Genomic DNA, 7,409 nt, shown 5'->3' with positions numbered 1-7,409 from the left:
GTGAGCTCCTGCCCAGCATCCTGGAAGAATCAGGTCACAAGCGGGCTTGAAGGATGAATGTGGGGTTTTACTGAGTGGCAGAGGTGGTTTTTAGAGGGATGGATGGGGAGCTGGAAGGAGGGATGGAGTAGGAAGATTATATTCCCGTGGAGCTTGGCCATCCAGTGGTCAAACTCCTCTCTGACCACCCCCAACCAAACTCCTCCGGGCATTCAGACGTTCCTCCTCGTCTCTTTCTCTGTTGCATCACTCCGTGGTTCCTCTGCTTATCTCACCTCCTCGCCTGTTTGTCTGCTTCTGGAGCCTGGAGTTCGGGGTTTATATGGGTACAGGATAGGGGATGTGGTGGGCAAAAAGCAACTTTTTGGGTGCGAAAACAGAAATGCCTGTTGCCACTTAGGGCCGCAGGTCTCCAGGCTTGAGGGTGGGGCCTTTGCCAGGGACCGCCCTCTTCTATTCAGTAGTTCCCTGTCTCCTGTCCATATCACTTTCAAAGCTGATGCTTTTTGTACTGTAAGCTATTATCTTTTAGAACCAAGAAAAATCGATTTTATGTTGATGTTCCAGTATGCACCTTTGACTTAGTAATACAGGTAAATAATCTATGTTGTTGTTTGTTGGGCAGCTCATAGCTAAACTGGGTGCCAATTGCTAACTTAGCCTTTAGCCTAGGTTTTCTGGTATGTTTCTGCTTCCTCCTTAGTATACTTAACTGATACTTTAACTCTTAATTTAAGGGTTTAATGATCTCTACCTTTTAATACAAAAAGTTGAGATACAGATTATAAGTAAATAAAATTCTTTACCCAGGACAGTACCTGTTAACATTGAAACCTTTTCATTTTAACTGAAGGAAATTCAAAATGTAACTGTTGCCAAATTCCTTGTTTTCAAATTTAAAGGCCTCTCCATTTCAGACAATTCCACTGGGATTAATGGCCCACTGGAGTCTATACAATTTGCTTAATTACCCTAAAATTATTATCTTGACTAAAGCAGAATCTTAATAGACAACATTAATGTTTTTATCCTTGTCTGAAAGAATCTCATCTCTTTGCAAAAAATAGCTTCTTCAAATGAGGCTGGATAATCCCCCTAGCCATGGTGATTAAAGGTAACAATGGCTCATTTAGAAAATGTTTTGGGGAAATTAAAAAGCTGAGATGAAGCCTGTTGGTTCTGCAGGCTAGTGAAAGTGAAGGCAGGAAGGGGAGGGCACCAAAAGCATCCATATATTGGACTATATTTGCTTCCTACTCAGTCAGCCCAGGCCGCAGAGTTTGAGGACATGCATTCAGGTCTGTGAGCGTGATCTCTCTCTACACCGAAGGAATGAGCTTCATCAGCACCATTCCATTGAAGGGAATTTTGTGCTGTATGTTCCCGGGGTCACTCACAAACATCCCTACTTACAAGTGACTTGATGCTTTCCAAAATAACAGTTATTGGGATTTCGGTTTAAGTTTGCAGTAATTCAAAGCCTACAGACTGCAGTATACTTACACACCTTTATTGTACTTATGAGTGTAGAAACTGTGATACGGCTGATTCACTTATTCATTTACTAACATATAGTGAGGGGTGTGTGTGTGTGTCTGTGTGTGTATGTGTGTGTGTGTGAGAAAGAGACAGATAGGGCCTCACTCTGTTGCTCAGGCTGGAGTGTAGTGACAAGATCATGACTTACTGCAGCCTGGACCTTCTGGCCTTAGCTGGGCACAATGGCTCATGCCTATAATCCCAGCACTTTGGGAGGCCAAGGCAGGAGGATCGCTTGAGCTCAGGAGTTCAAGACCAGCCCTAGCAGCATAGCAAGACTCTGTCTCTAAAAAAAATTAAAAATTATTTGGGTGTACTGGTGTCCACTTATAGTCTGTCCACTTGTAGTCCCAGCTACTCAGGAAGCTGAGGCGGGAGGAACACTTGTGCCTGGGAGGTCAAGGCTGCAGTGAGCCAAGGTCACACCATTGCACTCCTGCCTGGGTAACAGAGTGAGACCCTCTCTATAAACAAACGAAAAAAAACCTCCTGGGCTAAACGTTTCAATCTTCCAAACATACAGTTGATTCCTCTTGAGGGGCTTTTCCAAAGTCACTTCATTATCTCAGGTGTGGTCAACAGGGGCTTATTATAAGTAACAAAAGTTGTTCCTTTCACCTTTATCACCCTGGACCTATTACAAGAGCCAGGGACAAAAACCAAATATAACCTAAGATGCTACTACAGCTCCTATCATTTAGAAACTTGTACAAAAGCTAGGAGCTAGACAAAGACCAAAATATATATTTCTTTTTTTTTTTTCTTTTTGAGACAGGGTTTCGCTCTGTTGCCCAGGCTAGAGTGTAGTGGCGCAATCTCAGCTCACTGCAACCTCCATCTCCTGGGTTCAAATGATTCTCCTGCCTCAGCCTCCCGAGTGGCTGAGATCACAGGCGTTCACCACCATGCCAGGCCATTTTTTTTGTATTTTTAGTGGAGACAGGGTTTCGTCATGTTGGGCCATGCTGGTCTTAAACTCCTGGCCACAAGTGATCCACCCACCTCGGCCTCCCAAAGTGCTGGGATTACAGGCGTAAGACACTGTGCCCAGCCTATATTTCTTATTATATCACAACACACAAGAGTATCATCATCATCATCATCATTTTTATCATGAATGAATATTGGATTTTGCCAAATGCCTTTTGTACGGCTATTGAGGTAATCATCATATTATTTTTATTTCTCAGCCTTTGTGAATTACACTGATTGATTTTTAAATGTTATACCAAACTTACACTTATGTGATAAACCCCAGTTGGTACTGAAGTACTATTTGTGCGTGTGTGTGTGTGTGTGTGTGAGACAGAGTCTTGATCTGTCACCCAGGCTGGAGTGCAGTGGTGCAACCTCCACCTCCTGGGTTCAAGCAATTCTCCTGCCTCAGCCTCCCACGTAGCTGGGATTACAGGTATGCGCCACCACGCCCAGCTAATTTTTGTATTTTTTGTAGTAGAGACGGGGTTTTGCCATGTTGGCCAGGCTGGTCTCGAAGTCCTGACCTCGGGTGATCCGCCCGCCTTGGCCTCCCAAAGTGCTAAGATTACAAGCAGGAGCCACCACGCCCAGCCTTGAAGTACTATTTTTTAAAGTGCATTGTTGTACTTAAATTTGCTTGAATTTTCTTAGAAATGTTTCTGTCTGTATTCATGAGAGGCATTGGTCTGTAGTTTTCTTGTTATGTCTTCTTTTTTTATTTGGATAATGCTGGTTTCATAGAATGAGTTGAGAAATATTGCTTCTTCTTTAATTTTTCTGGAAGGGTTTGTGTAGAATTGGTAATATTTCTTTAAATATTTCTAGAGTTCACCAGTGAAGCTATCTGGACCTGGAGTTTTCTTTGTGAAAGATTTATTTTTTGTTTATTCGGAGACAGGGTCTCACTCTATTGCCCAGGATAGAGTGCAGTGGTGCAGTCACGGCTCACTGCAGCCTCAAAATGCTGGGCCCAAGTGATCCTCCCACCTCAGCTTCCCAAATAGCTGGGACTACAGGCATATACCAGCACACATGGCTAATTTTTCTTTCTTCTTCTTTTTTTTTGTAGAGACAGGGTCTCACTTTGTTGCCCAGGCTGGCCTCAAACTCCTGGGCTCAAGCAGTCCTCTTGCCTTGGCCTCTCAATGTGCTGGTTTACAGTGTGAGCCACCACACATGGCCTGTGAAAGGTTTTTAACTATAGGCCAGGCATGGTGTGGCTCATGACTGTAATCCCAACACTTTGGTAGGCCAAGGCAGGCATATTACGAGGTCAGGAGTTCGAGACCAGCCTGGCAAGCATGGTGAAACCCCGTCTCTACTACAAAAAATACAAAAATTAGCCAGGCATTGTGGTGCACACCTGTAATCCTACTACTTGGGAGGCTGAGGCAGGAGAATCGCTTGAACCCGGGAGGCAGAGGTTTCAGGGAGCTGAGATCGCACCATTGCACTCCAGCCTGGGCAACAGAGCAAGACTCCATCTCACAAATAAATAAATAAATAAACAAATAAATAGTTTTTAACTACAAATTAAATTAAATAAAGGTAATATGGCTACTTAGGTTATCTATTTCTTTTTGAGTGAGCATGGTTTGTGTCTTTGAAGGAATATGTACATTTCACGTAAGTCATCAAATTTGTTGGCATAAACTTCCTTTATTATCCTTTTTTTTAGACGGGTCCTTGCTCTGTTCTGTCACCCAGACTGGAGTGAAGTGGAGCAATCTCGGCTCACTGCAACCTCGGCCACCCAGGTTCAAGCGAATGCCTCAGCCTCTCGTGTAGCTGGGACTACAGGTGCAAGGCCTGGCTAATTTTTGTATTTTTTTAGGAGAGTCGGAGTTTTACCATGTTGGCCAGGCTGGTCTCTCAAACCGCTGACCTCAAGTGATCCCCCCACCTCAGTCACCCAAAGTGCTGGGATTACAGGCATGAGCCACCATGCCTGACCCCTTTATTATCCTTTTAATATTTATGGGATGTATAGTGATTTCCCCTCTCTCATTCCTGGTACTGTTTTTTTCTGTGTGTGTGTGTTTTCTCCCTCTCTTAATTTTTCTGATCATCTGTCTGGAAGTCTATAAATTTTATTGAATTTCTCAAAGATCTAGCTTTTAGCTCCGTTTTTTATTTATGTTTTCTATTTTATTTTTGCTCTTGTCTTTGTTATTTCCTACTTGCATACCTTGGGTTTATTTTGCTCTTCGTTTTCTAGCTTTTTAAGATAGAAGCTTACGTCATTAATTTGAAGTCTTTTTTCTAATACAGACATTTAGTACTCTGAGCTTTTCTCTAAATACTGCTTTAGCTGCATTCCACAATTTTGAAATGTTGTTTCATTTTCATTCATTCAAAATGCTAATTTTTTTTTTTCTTTTTTTTTTTTGAGACAGAGTCTCACTCTGTCACCCAGGCTGGAGTGCAGTGGCATGATCTCGGCTCACTGCAACCTCCGCCTTCCAGGTTCAAGCAATTCTCCTGCCTCAGCCTCCCGAGTAGCTGGGATTACAGGTGCCTGCCACCACGCCTGGCTAATTTTGGTATTTTTAGTAGAGACGGGGTTTCACCATGTTGGCCAGGCTGGTCTCGAACTCCTGACCTCAAGTGATCTGCCCATCTCGGCCTCCCGAAGTGCTGGGATTACATACCTGGCCTCTATGACTTACTTTTTTTTGCTCCACATTGTTTTTGTGATTCATCCACATTGATGTATATAGCTATAGTTCATTCATTTTCCATGACTGCATAAAATTCTGTTCAAAGTATATGGATAGACCACAATTCTTCTACTGACAGACATTTGGACTGTTTCCAATTATTTTGCTATAATAAATAATGTTGCAACGAAGAATTTGAAATGCAGCTTCTGGTGCACATATATGAGTTTCTCTAAATTATATACCAGGAGTGAAATTACATGTACATCTTCAAAACATATCATTTTTCTTCATTTAACTTTGATTCAGTTTTTAATAATTCTCCCTAATCCCTCTTAGTGACTGTATGTTATCTCATCAAGTATATGCCCTAAACTACATCTCTATTCAATTTTTTTTTTTTTTTTTGAGAAGGAGTCTTACTCTGTCTCCCAAGCTGGAGGGCAACGGCACGATCTCGGCTCACTGCAACCTCTGCCTCCCAGGTTCAAGCCATTCTCCTGCCTCAGCCTCCCAAGTAGCTGGGATTACAAGCATGCGCCACCAGACCTGGCTAATTTTTGTATTTTTAGTAGAGATGGGGTTTCGCCATGTTGGTCAGGCTGGTCTCGAACTCCTGATCTCAAGTGATCCACCTGCCTCAGCCTCCCAAAGTACTGGGATTACAGGTGTGAGCCACCGTGCCAGCCTACATCTCTGTTCTTGAACATCTAGAATTTATCCCCAATTTTTGAAACTTTATACACCAGTCTGAAAAAAATTTTGTGAAGTCTCTGCTTTTTAGGTCATTTCCTTATGAAGATTTCCTAGAAGTGGACTTCCTGAAATAAAGACCAAGTTACCAATTGTGCCAATTTACATTCAGTGGGAGGATTTTGATTGCTGAAAAATGAAGTAATAATCATTCAATTAGTTGTTTATCCTTTAGGGATCATGTATCTTTTTTTTTTTTTTTTTTTGGAGACAGAGTCTCACTCTGTCACCCAGGCTGGAGTGCACTGGCACAAACTTGGCTCACTGCAAACTCCGCCTCCCAGGTTCAAGCAATTCTCCTGCCTCAGCCCCCTGAGTAAGTGAAATCACAGGCGCCCGTCACCGTGCCTGGCTTAATTTTGTATTTTAGTAGAGATGGGGTTTCATCATGTTGGCCAGGCTGGTCTCAAACTCCTAACCTCAGGTGATCCACCCACCTCGGTCTCCCAAAATGCTGGGAATTACAGGCGTGAGCCACTGCGCCGGGCCGATCGTGGATCCTTTTGAGACAGTGATTAAAGTATGGGTCTTCTCTCCAGAAAAAAAGAAACACAATTACATCAATAAACAAAACAGCATGAAATTTCAAGGGTTTCTCAGAACCTCTGAAACCTATGTAAAATTGACACCTCTCTTGAATAAGAAATATTATCCTATCCATTGTATAGAATTTTTCTTGCCATACTTCAACAAATAAGTTCGCATACCAACTCTTGTATTGTCAACTACCTTTTGTACATAAACCATCACTTACTGAGCACCCGCAATGTACCAGCAACATGCCAGATGCCAGAGGCAGAAGAATAAACGCTCCTGATTTCAAGGAATACAGAGTTCACTGGGGAAGGCACAAACTAATAAGTATTTATCATAAAACATGTGCAGTAGTAGAAGTATTCATTAGGCAAAATGGAGGTACAAATTTAAGAATTGATCAACTTCCTTTTATCAAAGGTTTGCAAAGAATGAATGAGCATTCTCAAGGATATTATAGGTAGGGGAAGCAGTACCAGTAAAAGGAGGAAGACATCATATAACCTGGCATATGTAGGAAATTGTATGAGTTTAACACGGTTGAATTGGAATAGTAATTAACATGGGAAGAGCTGAGACTTTTCCTTCTTTGGGTCAAAGATTGAAAGAACCAATACCGACATATACAATTTCAGCAGTTTGTCTGACAACACAAAGGAAACCACAAAAGAAGATTTCCTCCCAAATACTTCCTTTATTACCCAAACCTACTCTTATTACATACAAAGAAAACATTTTGCCTGTTTTCTTTTGCAACTGTTTGAAGTGCAGTGTTCCATTAAACAGACAAGGTTTAAAATCTACTTATGATTAATACAAACAAGCAGCGCATTGTAAATGTAACATTGTCTGATGGCTTTCATTTTGTACACAGAAGTACTAGAAAGCCTGTACAATTACTACAATAATTCCTCCTAAAATATCCTTGAAAGACTGACTTATAGG

The sequence above is a fragment of the Symphalangus syndactylus genome, chromosome 3, assembly GCF_028878055.3.
Source record: "Symphalangus syndactylus isolate Jambi chromosome 3, NHGRI_mSymSyn1-v2.1_pri, whole genome shotgun sequence".
In the NCBI taxonomy this organism is placed as follows: domain Eukaryota; kingdom Metazoa; phylum Chordata; class Mammalia; order Primates; family Hylobatidae; genus Symphalangus; species Symphalangus syndactylus.
The sequence above is the reverse complement of the archived record's forward strand: the minus strand, read 5'-3'. Positions refer to the sequence as shown.